This window comes from Cyprinodon tularosa, unplaced genomic scaffold (genome assembly GCF_016077235.1).
Source record: "Cyprinodon tularosa strain WSP-4 unplaced genomic scaffold, ASM1607723v1 ctg10, whole genome shotgun sequence".
In the NCBI taxonomy this organism is placed as follows: domain Eukaryota; kingdom Metazoa; phylum Chordata; class Actinopteri; order Cyprinodontiformes; family Cyprinodontidae; genus Cyprinodon; species Cyprinodon tularosa.
In genome coordinates, this window is record NW_024037782.1 from 3752210 (window position 1) to 3760088 (window position 7879).

Genomic DNA, 7879 nt, shown 5'->3' on the forward strand with positions numbered 1-7879 from the left:
GATGTCCGTGTCCAGGATGTCCACCTGGGTGATCACTACTGTATCTTCTTTAACTTAAATGCTCCTCCTGAGCTTAGGCCAGCCCCTACAAAGGCTAAAAGGAGGATCATAACAGAAGCTACAGCTGAAGGATTCTGTGCTCTGTTTGATTCTCGTGGTCTTCAGGAATGTGTGGATGTCAATGATCTCTTGCACCTTTTTAATTCTCAATGTGCCAAAATTTTAGATCAAATTGCCCCTTTTAAGACAAAAAATGCTGCCCATACACAGATGTGTCCTTGGATCAATGAACGTATTCTGGACTTTAGAAGGCTGTGCCGCAGAACCGAACGTCTGTGGAAGTCCACAAGACTTGAGGTCCACAGACTTTATCTTAAAGACCTCATTTCTTCTTTGAACGATATGCTGAAAGAAGCAAGATCTAAGTACTTTCAGCATTTGATTGCATCTAACAAAGGAAACCCGAAGGTGTTGTTTGACACTATAAACTCCCTTGTGTCTCATGCTAGTTCTGCTACCTCTGTGCTTTGCCAAGCAGATAGCAACGACTTCCTTTACTTTTTTACTGAAAAGGTCAGAAACATCAAGACTAAAATCCCACCTTCTTCTTACTCTCTCTCAGCTAGTGTTGCACTGCCCTCACAAGCCTGGTCTTCATTTAATTCAGTTTCCTTGGCAGACATTGCTGAATTATCTGCTAAAATGACCCCCACCGCTAATTTGCTTGATGTCCTCCCCTCTAAGCTTTTCGGAAATGTCTTTGACTCAGTCGGACAATGGATCACCAGACTGTTTAATATGTCCTTGTCTTCTGGTGTGTTCCCCAGCTCTTTTAAACATGCCATAATAGAGCCAAGACTTAAGAAGCCCAGTCTGGACCAGTCAGAACTTAAAAACTATCGGCCAATATCTAAGCTCCCTTTTCTGAGCAAAATACTGGAAAAAGTGGTAGCTAACCAACTGACATCCTTCCTTCAGACCCATAACATCTACGACAAGTTTCAGTCAGGGTTTCGGAAACACCACTCTACTGAAACAGCCCTGCTGAAAGTGTCTAGTGACATCATGATGTCTGCAGACTCCGGAAGCTGTACGGTACTGGTCCTGTTAGACCTGTCTGCAGCCTTTCATACGGTCGACCATTCCATCTTGATAAACCGGCTGCGGGATTGGGTGGGAATGACAGGTCCAGTTTTGGAGTGGTTTACTTCCTACTTAGCTGGTAGGAGCTTCAGTGTGGCAGTCAATGACATGATGTCTGAGCGGGGAGATCTCCAGTATGGTGTTCCACAGGGCTCAGTCCTGGGACCACTTCTCTTCTTACTTTATCTCCTTCCTCTTGGCCAGATTATCCAGCAGCACAGTGATGTGGCATATCATCTTTTTGCTGACGACATACAGCTGTACTGCTCCTTTAAAACCTCAGAGGTCCACAAATTACACTCTCTGATAAACTGTCTGTCCCGGATTCAGCATTGGTTAAACAATAACTATCTCGCACTGAATACCGAAAAGACTGAGACACTCATTATTGCTCCTGACAGTGCCATCCCTGACATTAAACAGCACCTGGGTGATCTATGTTCCTCAGCCAAATCCAGTCTGCGTAATCTTGGAGTGATTTTCGATGAGGGGATGTCCCTTGCGCTACACTCAAAACAACTGATCAGGAACTGCTACTTCCATCTGCGCAATATCTCCAAGGTAAGGAAAATCCTCTCTCACGATGATTTGGAGAGAATCATCCATGCCTTCGTCTCTTCAAGACTGGATTACTGTAACAGCCTGTTTACCTGTCTGAGCAAGAAGGAGCTGGGTCGCCTACAAATTGTCCAAAACTCTGCTGCAAGACTCCTGACCCGTACAAATAGGACAGCCCATGTAACTCCTCTCTTGAAGTCCCTACATTGGCTTCCTGTTGCTTCCAGGATAAAGTTTAAAATCCTGGTCCTTACTTTCAGGGCCCTTCATGGACAGGCGCCCGGCTACATGACAGGTCTGATCCAGCCGTATACGTCGGTCCGTAGTCTACGGTCTTCAGGTCAAAACCTGCTTATGGTTCCTCTGACCCGTTTTAAAACCCGAGGAGACCGGTCCTTTAAAGCGGTGGCACCCCGTCTTTGGAATGAACTCCCCCTGTCCCTGCGCTCTCTGGACTCGGTGGACATCTTTAAAAAACAGCTAAAAACACACGTTTTCCCTAGCCTTCCAAAGCACATAGCCTGTTGTTTTATTCCCTTATTTATTATAGCTTTTATTGCATTTTATCTGTTTTTACTTGTGTTGTTTTTATGTTATCATGTGAAGCACTTTGTGACTTTGTCTGTGAAAAGTGCTATACAAATAAAGTTTACTTACTTACTTACTTACTTAAGTGGTCACACACTTGTTTGGCAACTACTTTCTCAAGAATTTTAGATAAGAAAGGAAGATTGGATATAGGACCATAATTGACCAAGTCATTTGGGTTAAGAGAGTTTTCTTAAGCAAAGTTTAATTACAGCAACCTTAAAAGCCTTTGGTACATACCCCTGTGTCAGGGATAGATTAATAACATCCAAAATGGAGGAGGGGATCAAAGGGATATACCTTTTTAAATACCCTGGTTGGAATTGGATCTAAAATACAAGTTGAAGGCTTAGATGAAGAGAATAGTTTTGCTAACTTTGAAAGTTCAACTGGTTCAAAGCAGCCTAAACCCAATTCAGATTCTATGGCTTCCTCACCTTCCAGAGATAAACCAATCATAGATAGAGGAGTGCAAATGATCTTATTTTTATTATTATCACAACAGCCTCTTTTTTTTATTATTTATTCTTATTTTTAAAAATTTTATAAAATCATTACTGCTAAGATTAAGTGGAATGGATGGTTCTACAGTGCTATGGCTCTGCGTGAGTTTGGCAACTGTATTAAAAAGATATCTAAGATTGTTCTTATTATCCTCTATTAATGATGAGACATGTGCTGTTCTTGCTTTACAAAGGGTCCTCTTATACAGCAGTAAACAATTTTTCCAGACTAGGTAGGATTCCAATAGGCCTGTGAAGTAAGATTTTCTCCCCTAACATTTCCTAGCATTTTGCTTCAAAGTGCACAGCTCTGCATTAAACCAAGGAGCCAGCTTTCTATTTTTAATGTCTTTCATTTTCAAAGGGGCTGCGTTATCTTAGGCAGTAGGCAGAGAACTAGCAACCCCATTAACAAAATCATCAACCCGTAAAGGGGAATAAACTTTTTTTTTTTTTTTACAGTGTCCTGTCTGGCAATTTGGCAACAAGAATAATTGTCTTGATGCCAAAAAGAGCCCAACAGTTATTACTTTCACAAGTGGAGCAGTATGGCAATTGCCATATTGTTGAGCTTGTTTCATGCATCTAAATTAATTTATTATAATTATGCTGGGAGTTTTACAGATTATATGGACACTGCAATGTAAATAGAACAGAAAAAAGGGGAATAAACTAAGCTTTTGCACTCTGCAGCACTGCTCAGCGACACAGATGAGAGAGAAAGTGATCATAAGAGTGGAGAAAGTGATAATGATCTACCAAAGGGAAACCCTCCTTTGCGGGAGAAGAACTCCGTTAAAGTAATCCTGAAGGTTATTAAAAAGTGGTCAGAGAGAACAGGGTTGTGAGGAAACATTGTTATTTCTTCACATTCTATGCCATATGTCACACAAGTTCCAAAGTATGAAGATGAGAATGTGTGGGTCTATTGACATTTTGAACAAAGCCATATATATATATATATATATATATATATATATATATATATATATATATATATATATATATATATATATATATATATATACATATATATGTCATGATCAGCAGGATTACTAGCCCAGATTCAGAACACACAGACAGAGAGACAGGGGAAAAGTCCAATTGTTTATTGGATGCAACAGGGTTCTACCTGGGAGGCAGAGAGGACAAGGCAGGTTAGGTTCAGGTTTCAGGTTTACAGGTTCTGGTTCACAGGTTCAGACAGGGTGGCTAAGGCTTGTTTAACCAAAACTTAGTTCAACAATCCGGCTAGGAATGGAGCTCTCCTCCAGCTTATGAAGGGAGAGCTCTTTAATCAGCAGATGGGGATCAGCTGTGGGCGCTGAGCACCAGCTCCCAGGAAAGGATCCACGGCGCCCTCTGGTGGGCAAGCCTCTGGATCCCAACCGACAGCAGAACCCTTCAGAAAGGGATCCACATCGCCCACTGGAGGGCAGACCTCTGGATCCCAACAGACAACAAAAGCTCACAGATAGGGATCCACGTCGCCCTCTGGAGGGCAGACCTCTGGATCCCAACATATATATATATATATATATATATATATATATATATATATATATATATATATATATATATATATATATATATATATATATATATATATATATATATATATATATATATAAGGGATGGGACGATTTATGAAAACCGTCAGAATCGTTCGGTTCGACTGTCTCGGTTCGGTTCGCGTGTGTTTCGTTCGGTTCATGCGCTGCTCCTTTTTCTCATAGAGGAAGCGATTACACTCCAGAGCAGAAGGTGGCGGTACTGCGACCAAAGCCAACCGCCACTAGTAAACAAGAAGAAGAAGAAGCGAAGCAGCGTAGCCGGGTGTAGCAGGGAAAAAAATCAGTTGTTGTGGAGAATTGTGTCGGACTGGCGAGTGGGAAAGAACAGGAGTTGGAAGACACGCCAGCAGCACTTTATAGGTCTGCTGTATGGGAGCGCTTTGCATTTAGAGTGACCTACGATGACGGCGGAAAGAAAGTTGTGGATAAAAGTGCAACAGTGTGCAAGCATTGTGCAACACGTTTTGTTTATGCTAACAGCAACATGTCATGCTAATCCCGAAATCCCTCATACTCCGTCAGCAACCCCCGCTCTGCCCCGCTGCGCTCCAGACCGGCTGCTCAAAGCAAAGCCTACAGCCCCCACTGTGGCTTCGTCTGCTCCCCTCTGAGTTCCTTGGAGATGGTAGAGAGCATGTAACCTGAAAGACATGCATCTGGCTGTTGTCAGGTTAGAGAGCATGCGCCAGATGATTAAATTCAAAGCAGCAAAACATACGGAAATGATCCAGGGTTTCCGCGGATCATTTAAAATAACTACAATCCATTATTTTTTGGGGGATTTTTTCATTAATTTCATAATTTTTTATGGGATTTCGGTGTAACAATCAACATGTATTGAATCGAACCGAAAACCGTGACCAGAAACCGTGAATCGAACCGAACCGTGGATTTTGTGAACCGTTCCACCCCTAATATATATATATATATATATATATATATATATATATATATATATATATATATATATATATAAAATATTTATATATATATATATATATATAAAATATTTATATATTTTAAATTAAAATATTTAATTTATAAAACATTTATAAAATACATCTTCATACCTACATGTAAACAAACATATGCATACCTACACAAACACAGGTGATTGGGTACCTGCCTCCTATTTGATGTTTTAGCCAATCACAGCAGCAGAAGCAGCTGAGATGTATCACTGTCTTTATTTGATTCATGGAGTTCATAGATAAATCCAACTCTTACCAAATCCTTTAGGGAGGAATGTGCAAACATCTCTCCCATCCACAAAGGTAAAAATATAATATAATAATATAATAATATAAAAATATATTTTTATTGAGGATGTGTGAGTCTTTTAAACCCTAATAATACCTGCCTGTTGTGTGTCAGATCTAATTTTTTCCAAAGTCATTTATCTAATTGGGACAGTTCCTCTCTCTGGATAAAAAGTCATCTTCATTATTTATGTGGGAAGTATTTGGGAAAGGAAATAGAGCAGGTCCCTTGATCTAAGTACATAGTGTAATAGTTGATAAGGCTGCAGCCATGGATGTCTACTCATTTACAGACGTGTATGATGTGATGATGTGGCATTCTGGAGTTGTATAAAATGCCGCTATAACTGTGATTCTGGACCACTTCAATGAGATTTGAGCTATGTTGATAAGTGCTGCCTTCTGTAACTCAAGGCAAATTCTCTGTCTGAGTAAGATTACAATTTCCATCGAAAATTTGTTGTCATGTCTCATGGTTATTTAATGGATATACATTATGAAGTGTTATTTAAGAATTTGTCCTGTGTGATCCCTTCTAAGGAAAACAACTGGAGAGAGAAACCTTAAAAGTGTAAACACAGAGCTTTCCTTAACATGTCTTTTTGCTTGTTTTTCAAAAAGAAACAGAGAATAAACCAGTCCAGCTAAAACTAGTGCAGCTGTGATTGTTTTGCTTCAGCCTTCTTCCTCTAGTTAACAGGAGGACGTCATACACTTCACTGCATTTCATTGGTCTAAATCATTTCTGTATCGGGCCAACCATTCCTGCTTGCTCCTGGCAAGATCTATTTTCGGGGGTTGTGAATTCAGAAATATCCTGAAAATTCAACTTGCTTGCTTGTGTTTCATGGCGCTGCCCCTATTCACTAATGTCACAACTTTCATAATTTGCAAACCTATTTTGTCCATGTGTTTATGAGCAAACAACCACATTTACATTGTTAACCCCTTAACATCTTGGCCTTTTGGAGTGAAATCTAACCTAGTTCTAAAGAATTTTGTTATTTTTAAGATTTGCTTGACACACATGCTTGCAATCACTACTGAGATAGAGAAGCTCAGGTTAATGGGATTCACACAGATAATTGCTGTGGTGAATATCTCATGACTGTACTAAACATAGTAAATCTGCCAAATCACCCTATAGCTTGTCAGTCAACAGACACAAGCCAAGCTGAACTAATAATTTAAGCATATGTTGAATTATTAGTTATATATATATTGTACTAAACATATACAAATGAAGAAAAAAACAGATTTTAGAAGTTGTTTAACAAGGCGTTTGTGTACTTCTGCTAGTCGTTTGGTGGTAATTAGGGCCGTTTGAAACAGTTTGGTCTTTGTTCACTGTAACTTCATGTCCTTTTCTTTTATGTGTACTGTCTTTTTTGTTTATGATAATAGCAGCTGAAAGGCATTGTGTGCGGATGAATGCATTTTGCAATGCAAGTTTGACAGCACAGATCTGATGGGAGTCTTAAATAGAGAGAAGAAAGAAATGGAAAACCAACAAAAAAACAGGTCTGGTTTTTGTGTGTGTGTGGTTTATATGTGTATCCTGCATGTTTTTTTTTGTTTTTGTTTTTCTTTTTTTTATGTTTTGTTTGTTTTTGTGTGTTTGTTTTCTTATTAAAACAAATGCATAAACCACCCTGCTTCCAGCTTCACCACCAGTTTTGGACACATATTCCAAAACTGCCTCAGGAGGCATCCTTAAAAAGAATGAGCCTGATCCCTACATAGGACACCGTTGTTTCCTTGCACAAGTGCAGCCTTTCTTGCATTATGCTTTATTTAATTTCTAAATGATGTATCTAAATTTCAAAGCAATCCTTATACCAGATGAGAGCTCAGTCTTTAGAAGCACTCCACGAAGACAAAGAAAATGGCTGATTTCAATTGTAGTCTGTCATTTCTTGTTTAACTTGGCTTGCTCATTTAAAAAGTTGGGGGGTATATGCAAAAACAAGTATACATAACACAGAAGCATTTTTTGTCAACAAGCCCACTGACCTTAAAGTCAACCATTTGGAAGCAGGGTTGGATATTTATGTTTTTCTCAAAATTAGCATCATATTTACTCACTATATCAGAAAAAAGTGGATCTACGTAAGTGTAGTGGTTCCAAAAAAGTTAAAGACTTTGTTTCCAAGTTTGAAGATGTCTCGTCTTCAAACTTGGAAACCAAGTTCAATGAATTATTATTATTATTATTTTTTTTTTTGGAATGACTATTACCTGGATGACTGGGAAT